Genomic DNA, 13,394 nt, shown 5'->3' on the forward strand with positions numbered 1-13,394 from the left:
ATGTGAGCTTTACTGGGTAGGTGGCATTTATTGCCCATCCCTAATTGTCCAGAGTCAGTTAAGAGTCACCCACATTACTGTGGGTCTGGAGTAACATGTAGGCCAGACCATGTAAGGATGGCAGTTTACTTCCCTAAAGGACATTAGTGAACCAGATGGATTTTTCCAACAGTTGTCAACAGATTCATGGTCATCATTAGATTCTTAATTCCAGATTCTTATTGAATTCAAGTTCCACCATCTGCTCTGGCAGGATTCAAACTTGGGTCCTGAGAACATTATCTGGGTCCCTGGATTAACAGTCCAGCGATAATACCACTTGGCCATTGCCTCCCCTAAACTGTAACCTGTATATGTAACCTGGTTTTGGTCACTTGCATGACAAGTGACTGGGGGCTCTAGGACCAAAAGGCCTGCAGTTCATGGAAAGACTGTGGGTGTCCACATATATGTTGTTTCCTGGGGGATGTTGTTTCCTGGGGGATGTTGTTTCCTGGGGGATGTTGTTTCCTGAGGGCAGCCCCCTCTCATTTATGTCTCCACTCTGCAGGCACCCTGCCTCTATTCCTGATGAAGGGCTTTTGCCCGAAACGTGGATTTTGCTGCTCCTCGGATGCTGCCTGACCTGCTGTGCTTTTCCAGCATCATTCTAATCTAGACCCTCACTGTTTGGCACCACCCACATCTTATATAGCTATGCCATGATAACTGGTTCTCTAGATTCTCTATCTTTTCCTGACACACTAGTACTTCCCAGTCATAGCGATTTTATCCTTCCCTGGTTTACAATTGTGCAGGACTCCAACTGTTGCCTGCAGCTCTTTACATTACTGTTCTTGATGATCAGTATGGGCATGGGCTGCTTCCCAATCCCTGACTGCCCTTCTTTCATTTAAATAGGCCTTTTCAAACTGGGAATGGAATTGTCACGTGTGAATTAGGTTTTCCCAGATTCTCCTACATTGTTCTTTAGCCATATGTTTTAACTTGCCTAATTCATCACTTGTGGCTTTAAATCACTCTGAAATGGCCTTCTTGGGGGCATTGCTCAAGAGCATCCTTCCAACTCTGACACTGAGATGCCTTTTCTATATTTTATTTCCCTTTGGAGTAGTGGGGGCACATGATTCCCAACACCTCTGGAGTCCATCTCTACTCTTTTAAATTGAAATTAAGGCTTCTCTATCAAACACTCCAAAGACAGAAACAGCACAGGGTTAGAGGCAGATTAAAGTTTCCTCTGTACTGTTCCTATGAAATACTCCAATGAGAAGGATACCACAGAGTTAGAAAAAATGTCAAGCTACCTCAACTATTTTAAGCCAAAAGTAGTTCCCGCTATTCTTTTAAACTGAAATAGAACTAAAAGCAAAGCTCCCTTCATACTGTTCCCCATCAAACACTCCAAGGACAGGTGCAACACAGGGTCAGATAGAGAGTAAAGCTCACTCTACTTTTTTGAGCAGAAAGTAAAGCACCCTCCATTCTTTTAAAACTGAAATGAAACAGAAAATAAAGCTTTCCTGGCATCACCCATCCAGACACAAATAGAACAGGGTTAGTAGCAGAGTAAAACCCTCTCCACTTTATTAAAAGTAAAACTCCCTAAAAATTGTCTCCACCAAATATTCCCAAGACATGTACAATATGGTGCCAGATACAAAACAAAACGTCTTCAATATGACCAGAAAATGAATAACTTCCATATGCTACTGTACTGCCCATTGTGTGTCACAGAGACAGCTCTGAAACATCTCCAGGAAAGCCTCATCCTGTATCTGTGTCTGTAACTCTCTCTGCCTCTGAAATTGCTCCCACATTCGTTCAATAACATTGAACAAACTTCAAAACACCCTAATTAAAGGTGAATACCTTGGGCTATCCTTAAGCCATGAAAAGTGCTTTATAAATGTCCATCCCTCATTCACTATGAGGACATTTAGTGTCAGTGTGTAATTTGTGTTAAATACAGGACAATCCTCTCCCCTAGAACATTGGATAACTATTTTGCTCTTTATGATAAACAGAAAGCTCTCATCTCCCTTGTGACTCTTTTAGCCAGATATTGATTAAATTATATTAATTGGTTGTGACTTTTTGGTGAATGTGCAATCCAGTGATGGAAAATGAAATGACAGGAATGTCAGGTAAAATCTTTCTGTTGTGAAATGTGGGTTAGCTGTTTGTTTCTTGTTGTCTTGTAGCCCATTTTGTCTTAGAGAGAGTGTGAAAAGGCTGAGGGGATTTGTGATGATCAGAGTACACTCATTCATAAACTGTACACAGAGCAAGTGTATGTCGATGTGAATACTAATGAGCAGAATTGGAGTAGCAACAAAATCCTCACAATCTCTGTAATATCCTTCAGCCCCTCTCTATTGCAAGAAATAAAGTTCCCTCCATTCTTCTGGATCTCTGTAATCCCTCCCATCCCATGCAGCACTCCCTGTCTCTGTTTCCTCCTTCTTTACCTGCACCGTCCCTTTATCTGTAACACCCTCAAATATCCCCAATAGTCCTCCTTTATTCTGTAAATGCCTCGAGCCCCTGTCCCCATCCCTGTAACCTCTTCCAGCATCTACTCCCCTCCCCATCTTTGTAAATTCCTCCAGCACTTTCACCTCCCCCGTTTCAGTAACTTCCTTAGTCCCACTCCCATCCATTATCTGCAGCAGCACCTACACGCGTCCCTATCTCTGTTAGCTCTGTACACACCTTTCACCCCTCCCTACCTATGTAACCTCCTGCAGCCCCAGAACACTCTCTATCATTGTAATTTCCTCCTGCACATACATCCATCAGTATCTCTGTAACATTCTCCAGCCCCTGTACCCTGCTATATGTCTGTGACACCCTCCAGCCCCTACACTCCTCCATATCTCCGCAAAATTAATGAAGTGATTCTTTTTGGATGTTAGACTGAGGAGGACAATATAAACTAATTGATCAAGCATTATTGAGAATACTTTAATTTGTTAGCCCAGGGAAGAATATCACAAAAGGTGTTTTCTTTCATATATTTGTGCGTTGTGGAAATGTTAGTTCGCCTTGCCGAAATAGGATATGGAGAACTCTGTTAGAAGGGAGATGTGGGTTTTGATTGATTAAGATGCAAACTGCAGAAACTGTTTAAAGTCACTGGCCTGAGATAACTTTCAAATCTTCAATCATGTGGACTGAGTGAATATCCCAAAGGTGACATGTCAGGTCAAGTCCTGAATTATCAGTGTTGGGACTTTGTTCAGAATCTGTCACAGAGTTTAAATCTGAAACCAAACTAGTTTCATCCGGAAAGTAAGAATTTAACAAATGCCACATTATCCTACTGTGGCTTCAAATTGTGTGTTGTCCAAATAATTTTTAAAAGGAAAGTATCAGGAATTGATGGAATTCAGTGTCGTCAAGTGGGAAGTCACTAAAGTTGTATTGTTAATGACATGTACATGAAGAGGGTCACACAAGTTTGTTTTCAGCAAAACACAACTGATCCCAGTTCAACTTTACCTTTTCAGTGCAGTGTGACACTAATCTGATGTTTTTACACACTATACAAACAATCCCACTTCTTTTTTTCATACACAGTCACGTGAAACATTCACACACTCACTCTCACACATCCATACACCCGAACACACTCATTCACTCACACTCACACACACACACATTCTCATGTATCTCTGCACACAGACACATGCACACGCACAATATCATTCGGGCAACTATTACTTTATTCTTGTACTTACTAAGTTGATAAAAATTGTTGTCTGGGGAAAGCACACATAATAGTGTAAAGACTTGAGGAAAGACTTTCGAATTTGAAGAGGAACCAAGTTCAGGATTCTCTTCAGGTTAACATGAAGGTTCAGTTGGTGGATGGAAGACAACTGCAACATTGGCATTCATTTCCATAGGCCAGAGGAGTGGGATATTCTGCTCTGACAGCATTTGGAATGTTTTGAACAGTTTTAAGCCCTGTATGGGAGGGTGTCCAGAGGAGGTGTACAAGAAAAATTCCGGAGATGAAGGGCTTGTCGTATGAGGAGGGGTTAAATATGCTGTGTCTGTACTTGATGTAGTCCAGAATACTGAGAGGCCTTGCTAGAGTAGATGTGGAGAAGATGTTTCCCCCTTTGGAGAGACTAAGACTCCAGAGAACTGAGACAATGACAAATTTCTTCAGCCAGAGGGTTGTAAATCTATGGAACTCATTATTACAGAAGGCTGTGGGAGCCAAATCATTGAGTCCAAAATATAGATTCTTGATTACTAAGGGAATCAAAAGTTCTGGGAAGAAGAATGATTTCAGAAATGTATCAGGCGTGATTGTAAGACAGGGCAGATTTGATGGGCCAAGTGGTTTAATTCTATTCCTATATCTTATGGTGCAACCAAAAATTAGGAAAAATGGATTGCCAGTTATTGCCAGGGAAATGGATTGCCAGTTATTGCTAAGGGATTGGTGTGGGAAAGAGGGATTCCACTTCATGGGGCACTGGCATCAGGTTTGGAACAGGGGGGATCTGTACCGTTGGGACGGTCTCCACCTGAACCGATCAGGTACCAATGTTCTAGCGAAGAGGATAAATAGGGTGGTCAGTAGGACTTTAAACTTCTGAGTTGGGGGGAAGGGAAAGTGAAAGCGACAGGGAGTATGGAGGTAAATGAAAAGATAAGCAGCAGGATAGCATGTTTCCAGGCGGATTTAAAATTGAGGCAGACTGAGAATGCAGAAAAAAGCAAGGATAACTTAGGACATATGACTTACAACATCTCTAATAAGGAAGTTAGCATTAAGGCACTTTACCTGAATGCTCGTAGCATTCATAACAAAGCCGATGAATTAATGGCACAGATAATAGTGAATGATTATGATGTAGTAGGCATCACAGAGACTTGGTTACAGGGGGGTCAGGACTGGCAGTTAAACCTCCATGGTTTTTCGACTTATCGAAAAGACAGAGAGGTGGGCAGAGGGGGTGGGGTTGCCTTGTTAGTTAAGAACAAAATTAAATCTATGGTATTGAATGACATAGCGTCGGATGATGTGGAGTCTGTGTGGGTGGAATTGAGGAACCACAAAGGCAAAAAAACCATAATTGGAGTTGTGTACAGACCTCCTAACAGTGGTCAGGACCAGGGACGCAATATGTACCGGGAAATAGAGAAGGCATGTCAGAAAGGCAAGGTTACATTGATCATGGGTGACTTCAATATGCAGGTGGACTGGGTAAATAATGTTGCTAGTGGATCTAAAGAAAGGGAATTCATGGAGTGCTTACAGGATGGCTTTTTGGAACAGCTTGTCATGGAGCCCACAAGAGAGCAGGCTATTCTGGACCTAGTGCTTTGCAATGAACCAGACTCTATAAAAGATCTTAAAGTAAGGGAACCCTTAGGAAGTAGCGACCATAATATGGTAGAGTTGAGTCTGGAGTTTGAAAGGGAGAAGGCGAAATCTGATGTAATGGTGTTACAGTTGAATAAAGGTAATTATGAGGGCATGAGAGAGGAACTGACTAAAATAGACTGGAAGCAGAGGCTAACCGGGAAGACACTAGAGCAAAAATGGCAGGAGTTTGTAGGTATAATTGAGGACACTGTACAGAGGTTCATTCCCAAGAAAAGAAAGATTAACCGGGGAGGGTTAGACAACCTTGGCTGACAAAGGAAGTCAGGAAATGTATTAAAGAAAAAGAGAGATCCTATAAAGTGGCTAAGAACAGTGGGAAATCAGAAGATTGGGAAGGATACAAAAGCAAACAGAGGATAACAAAGAGTGTAATAAGAAATGAGAGGATCAAATATGAAGGTAGGCTAGCCAGTAATATTAGAAATAATAGTAAAAGTTTCTTTCAGTACATAAGAAACAAACGACAGGCAAAAGTAGACATTGGGCCACTTCAAACTGATGCAGGGAGCCTAGTGATGGGAGATAAGGAAATAGCAGGAGAACTTAACAAGTACTTTGCGTCAGTTTTCACAGTGGAAGACATGAGTAATATCCCAAAAATTAAAGGGTGTCACGGGGCTGAGTTGAGTATGGTTGCCATTACGAAAGAGATAGTGCTAGAAAAGTTAAAAAGTCTTAAAATTGATAAATCTCCTGGCCCCGATGGGATACACCCTAGAGTTCTGAGAGAGGTTGCTGAGGAAATAGCAGAGGCATTGGTTGAGATCTTTCAAGAGTCACTGGAGTCAGGAAAGGTCCCGGATGATTGGAAGATGGCTGTAGTAACCCCCTTGTTCAAGAAAGGATCAAGGCAAAAGATGGAAAATTATAGGCCAATCAGCTTAACCTCGGTTGTTGGTAAAATTCTAGAATCCATCATTAAGGATGAGGTTTCTAAATTCTTGGAAGAGCAGAGTCTGATTAGAAGAAGTCAACATGGATTTAGTAAAGGGAGGTCATGCCTGACAAACCTGTTGGAATTTTTTGAAGAGGTAACAAGTAGGTTAGACCAGGGAACCCAGTGGATGTGGTCTATCTGGACTTTCAAAAGGCCTTTGATAAGGTGCCACACGGGAGACTGCTGAGCAAGGTGAGGGCCCATGGTGTTCGAGGTGAGCTGCTGGGATGGATTGAGGATTGGCTGTCTAACAGAAGGCAGAGAGTTGGGATAAAAGGTTCTTTTTCAGAATGGCAGCCGGTGACGAGCGGTGTCCCGCAGGGTTCGGTGCTGGGGCCACAGCTGTTCGCATTATATATTAATGATTTGGATGAGGGAACCGGGGGCATTCTAGCGAAGTTTGCCGATGATACAAAGTTAGGTAGACAGGCAGGTAGTACTGAGGAAGTGGGGAGGCTACAGAAGGATCTAGACAGGTTGGGAGAGTGGTCCAGGAAATGGCTGATGGAATTTAACGTGAGCAAGTGCGAGGTCTTGCACTTTGGCAAAAAGAATATAGGAATGGACTACTTTCTAAATGGTGAGAAACTTAATAAAGCCAAAGCACAAAGGGATCTGGGAGTGCTAGTCGAGGATTCTCTAAAGGTAAACATGCAGGTTGAGTCTGTGATTAAGAAAGCGAATGCAATGTTGTCTCTTATCTCAAGAGGGTTGGAATATAAAAGCAGAGATGTACTACTAAGACTTTATAAAGCTCTGGTTAGGCCCCATTTGGAGTACTGTGTCCAGTTTTGGTCCCCACACCTCAGGAAGGACATACTGGCACTGGAACGTGTCCAGCGGAGATTCACACGGATGATCCCTGGAATGACAGGTCTAGCATATGAGGAACGGCTGAGGATACTGGGATTGTATTCGTTGGAGTTTAGAAGATTAAGGGGAGATCTAATAGAGACGTACAAAATAATACATGGCTTTGAAAAGGTGGATGCTAGAAAATTGTTTCTGTTAGGCGAGGAGACTAGGACCCGTGGACACAGCCTTAGAATTAGAGGGGGTCATTTCAGAACGGAAATGCGGAGACATTTCTTCAGCCAGAGAGTGGTGGGCCTGTGGAATTCATTGCCACGGAGTGCAGTGGAAGCCGGGACGCTAAATGTCTTCAAGGCCGAGATTGATAGGTTCTTGTTGTCTAGAGGAATTAAGGGCTACGGGGAGAACGCTGGCAAGTGGAGCTGAAATGCGCATCAGCCATGATTGAATGGCGGAGTGGACTCGATGGGCCGAATGGCCTTACTTCCACTCCTATGTCTTATGGTCTTATGGTCTAAGTGGTGTTAGAAAGTGAAGAGGTCTTGCTATGATTGTACGGGGGTTCCAGGAGTAAGTGACTAACACAAACAAACTCAAAAAGGGTCACAGATGACAATTTATAGTGTGAAGATCTCTCAAACCTCTATTTCTCTCCAAGCCCCTGCTGCTCACCCTCCTTTTCAATGCTCCCAGCTGTGAGTTAAACCCCAAGTGAGGGGAAACTGAGAACACTGTCTGCTCTTTTGGAATAGATATTTAGCGGTGGCAGGAACTGTTCCTGATTAGTTACCAGGTAGGCAACTACGGCAAGCTCGGTGGTTTGTGTACTCATGGCTAGGGATTTTTAAAGTAATTTAATTTTAAAATAAATAACTGAACCCTCCACAGCCATAACCATCTTTGTGCATGTTGAACGAGTAACTAATCTTAAAAAGTGAGAGCCTGCTGTGGTATTTTCTGACTTGACTGTGTGGTACTGAATGAGGGATGTTAGATTACTGCCTCTAATTCTTCTTTGTTTTTGCTCTGTCTTGGAGCTATATAATGATTAGTGGCACGAGATATACAGAAGAATTACTGTTCTTAGATAATGAGAATGTTATTATAGGAAAGAAATAAGCACAACAACATTTGATGTGGCATATTTACTAGGACCTCATCAGTATTTATTTACCATGTTTTGTTAACTTTGAAAAGGTGATGGTGAACCATTGCAGTCCATTTGGTGTAGGTATGCCCATACAATGTTATTAGAGAGGGATTTCTAGGATTTTGATCCTGTGTCCATAAAGAAAAAGTGATATATATCCAAGTCTAAATGCTGAGTAGTTTGGACAGAACGTTCCCGTTGTTGGTGTTCCCATTTATTTGATGCCCTTGTCCCTCTAAATGATAGTGATAGATTTGGAGCCTTGATCAATTTCTGCAGTCCATTCTGTAGATGGTACGCACTGCTGCTACCGACCTTTGCCATTGGAGAAAGTGAATGTTTGTGGTTGTGACACCAATGAAATGGGCTACTTTGTCCTGGATAGTTTTGAGCTTCTTGAGTGTTGTTGGAGCTGTTACCATCCAGGCAAATGGAGAACATTCCATCACACGTCTGACCTGTGTTTTGTAGATGTAGACAGGCTTTGGGGAGTCAGGAAGTGAGTTACCCCCTCTGGGATTGCTAACAGCTGACCTGATCTTGACCTGGATGGCTAGACCAGTTTATGCTCAATAGGTATCCACCAGAATGTTGACATTAGGGGATTCAGTGGTATAATGGCATTGAATGTCAATGGTTATATTTTCTCATGTTGACCACAGTCATTGCCTGGCAGTTATGTGGCACACATATTTCTTGCCACCATCACTCCAAAACCGAATATTGGCCAGACCTTGCTCTATTTTGAAATGGATTGTGTCAATATCTGAAGAGTTGTGAATGGTGCTGAACATTGTGTAGTCGGTGAACATCCCCACTTTTATCCTGATAGTTAAAGTTATTGATAAAGCTGCTGAGGATGGTTGAGAAGGGTCTACTTTGAGGATCCCTGCAGACATGTCCTAAAGCTTAAGTGACTGACTCCAATAATCACAGCCATCTTCTCTTTATCAAGGATGACTCCAGCAGCAGGAAGATCCCCCTGTGATTCTCATTAACTCTAGTTTTGTTAGAGCTCATTGATGCCGCACTCAGTTAAATGCATCCACTCTTTCTTCAACTTTGGAATTCTGCTCTCTTATCCACATTTGAACTAAGATTGTAACAAGCTCAGAAGTTGAAAGGTTCACTCTGGGTTCCTGAAAGACAAGTTATTGCTAAGGAAGTGCTTAAGAGTAATAGTGATGACATCTTCAATCACTTTACTGATGATCAAGTGTAGACTGATGGGGGTGACAATTGGCTGTCTATGATGTGCCAAAATCCTTATGGATAGGACATACACAGGCAATTTTCCACAATTTCAAGTAGATGCCAGTGTTTTAATTGCACTGAAACAACTTGCCTGAGGGCATGATAATTCCTGAAGAACAAGTATTCAGTGCTAGAGCCAGAATATATCAGGGTCCATAGCCTTGGCTGTACACAATGTTACCAGTTGTTTCCTGATATCATATGATGTTAATTGAGTTGCCTGAAGAATGACAACTGTGCCGTTGGGAACTTCAATAGGAGATTATCTATTCAGCATCCTTTCCATTGGGTGTGCAGTCAATGTTGTGGGCTCCTTCCCAACTGTACACAACCACGTCTCCATCTCTGGTGTATCTGTCCTGTTGATGAGACAGGACATACCCAGAGAAGCTGATGGTGTTCTTGTCTTTTGGGACATTGTATGTGAAGTATGATTCCATGACAGCTGTCCCACTATCTATCCAAGGTCAATAGGGCTGAGTTTGCCATTGTCGTTTCTGATGCATTATTCAATACCAGGTCATCTACTCGATTTCTTGCTTTTTTAAAGACTTTCCACTGAATGGACAACTGAATGTCATGCTTGCCCATTTCAGAGGATGGTTAAGAGTCGACCATAATGCTGTGGATATGGAGTCACATGTTGGACAGAGCATATGAGGATGGCAGTTTCCTTTCCTAAAGAGAACCAGATGGATTTTTTCTAACAGTTGACATGATTTCATAGACACTATTAGATTTTTACTTCCATATTTTTATTCAAATTCCAATATCTGCCATGGTAGGTTTTGAACACAGATACACAGAGCATTTTCTGGGTCTCTGTTTTATTAGTCTAGTGACAATATGATTAGGCCATCATCTTTCCTACTCACTCCTCGTCCTTCCTCTCCCTTCAGTTAATCCTTTTCTTTTCCTTTTCATTGAACTTTTTATTTGTTATAATGATAGTTACCATGTTGCCGGTACTTTCCATAATGGTTTAGATTAATGAGATACACTTTAATTTAGATGGAATACTGGAAACGTCACCAAAACACAGGAATGTATAAAACATATTTACATCTACAAAAATAGCAGAGAAAGGAGTTTCAAGCAAACATAATAAGTACTTGTACATTATTCTCTCATAATTTCACAGCTTTTGTGCAACTTCACACAAAATTGTGTGTTTGTGTGTTGAGGCTAAAATAAATGGAAAGATGAATCACAGGAATAACTTCCAGTGAGCAACTCAGCAGTTTTTATAAAGAAATAGAGGAAAGAATTAATTGAAGCATAAGGAGGGAAAGCAGAGTTTTGTTCCAGCATAAAACATTCTGGATCACTGCAGTAATATCATGTACAAGTAATTCTGTCCTTTGTTTATTCTTCAGTTAGATTAATTCTATCATCGCAACTTATCAAACAATGCAGTAAAGAAATTACCGCTTATCAAATTGAATCTTTTAATTATGGGTAGCTGCTATCTATTGCTATCTAAAATGATAAACCCACGAGCTACCTGTTTCACTCAGCAGTAAATCAGTAAACAAAGCTGAAGTTGAGTGAAAAAGTTCAAGGTAGGAAAAAGGTAACTTCGAATAAGGAGGATTTGTTTCTCTATGTTTATGTGTGTATCAAAATGTGCGCTGATATCTTCGGGTTGGACTTGGTTTTGACAAACTACTGAGGTTCACCTTCAGGATATACACTGTCATTTCACATCCTCAATGTGCTTCAGCATTACAGCATACCATTTGTCAGCGTATGTGCAGCCAATAAGATTTAATGCATGAATCAGTCTTCAAGTATCCCAGGTGAATAACTTGTGTTTTCACTGTTTTTAAGGCTTGTGTGTGGCCTGTTACTATTCTTTTACTTCTTCTAGTTAATAATTGGAGACGTTAGAAACTGGGCGTAGAAAGTTCATCTTTGCTCTGTTCCTATGTTTGCTCCTTAATAATTTAGAACATAGAGTGCAGTACAGATAGCTTTACCAGAAGTAATGACTGCTGACTACCCAATTATAAGTTTTTTAGAGTTGACTCTTATCATGCAGGGTGAATTGTTTTTAGGTTCCCATTCTCTGTGTATTGTCCGCTTGCAAGCTGTGAGATGTAAAGTGAATTCAAACCTTCAGTTTCTGGAGTTGCTACTTAATTATACAAAAGAAAAAGAAGATTACAAACAAGTTGCAAACAATAACTTGTTTAAAGACCTATGAGTCCACCAAGAGAATTATAACCTTATGGTGCATTATAAATGTACAAAAATAAATCCTATACTGGAAGGTACATTTCCAATGAAATGTTGCTTTCACAAAACATGGCAACATCTCAGATAAAAAATGATATCTTTGCTGTTCCCCAGGGACACAAAAAGTGCAAACTAGTATTTATTTCTGAAGCACAAAATGAACAAAATTATGACAATGACTAGCAATGCTGTTAAATTAATGATGTCAGAAATATATTTGCTGCTTCAATACTTTTGTTATACATTTGTAACCTTGTTTTAATGCTTAATGCACTTGATAAATTGGTACATCACAAATGGTTTTATACAATTACTTTGAAATGTGTTGATGGCCAAAACTACCAAATTAGTCCACGTTTGCTTATCTTGCCCCAACCTCCAGAGAGTAAGCCTCTTCAGCTTTGCAGACCTTATCAAAAATAATCACTGTCTGACAATTCCTCATGTTCTTTGGCAGACATTAGCTGTATACGTAATTTTATTTAGGATGTGTCAAACAGAACCGTTGAGACCTGTTTGAGATGCAGCCAATCTTATTATGATTTTTCTATGCAAATAAGACAAAGAATTATAGTGGTTTAATTTGTGAAAGGAAACAGAATGGTGTGATTCATACTTTATCAATGCCTATCAAGATGAAAAATGACAGTGCAACAGAGTTTACTCTGTCACCTGTGCCAGTGATGTGACAAGATTTGTGACCAAACTGACTGTGCCATAGGTGTGCATTACTGGCTCCTATGGAGTGCTCCAGCAATGCACCATAGCTCAATGGTCTCCAATGAAAACCCATGCTGTGCAATTGAATCATCTCCATTTCTCTCTGAGCAACTAGTCAGTCAAGTAATAAAATGCTATTGGATTCTTGACACTGAGACTAGCACCAGATAAAACAATCTCATTATAGTTTATACACTGATTTTCTTTCCTGCAATTTGCTGTTAAACATTACCTCGGATCATCCTGTCCACTGGTGACAAGTTTACACCAAAACATCAGCAATCTACATTAACATTTTTAGAAGTAACACAGCCCAGACCGACTTCAACTCACAATGTTACCATGGCTCTTCAGAGTAACAACAGAAACATATGCCCTGATGTGAAACTTGTAATTTCATAAAATAAGGCAGATACAGTTGCAAGCTAATTTCTTGAAGAATATCGATTTCTGTAATTTTATAACAAGGTTAAATCCAGGTTCAGCCAACTACATACAATCAAGTCAATGATGCTTGATTGAATTTTGCTTTTTGGTTATCACTGCAGTAATAGCATGTACAAGTAATTCTGTCCTTTGTTTATTCTTCAGTTAGATTAATAACCATTCATCTCCCAATAAAATAATAATGGAAATGACTGTCTAGTTGGAATGTATAAGCCATTAAATGCACCATACAGTCAAAACTTCCTTAATCTGAAAACTGAGAAAGTTTTGAACATTAAAACAGTAATATTGCTCCATAGTATTTTTCAATAGCTTTTTTTCTGGTTTTCCATCTTGTGCTGATAGACATGAATCACAAAATTCTCATCTGGGTGCTTTGTGTTATCAGACTGTAGATGCATTCATACTGTTTCCTTGTGATAGGC

This window comes from Chiloscyllium punctatum, chromosome 25 (assembly GCF_047496795.1).
Source record: "Chiloscyllium punctatum isolate Juve2018m chromosome 25, sChiPun1.3, whole genome shotgun sequence".
NCBI lineage: Eukaryota > Metazoa > Chordata > Chondrichthyes > Orectolobiformes > Hemiscylliidae > Chiloscyllium > Chiloscyllium punctatum.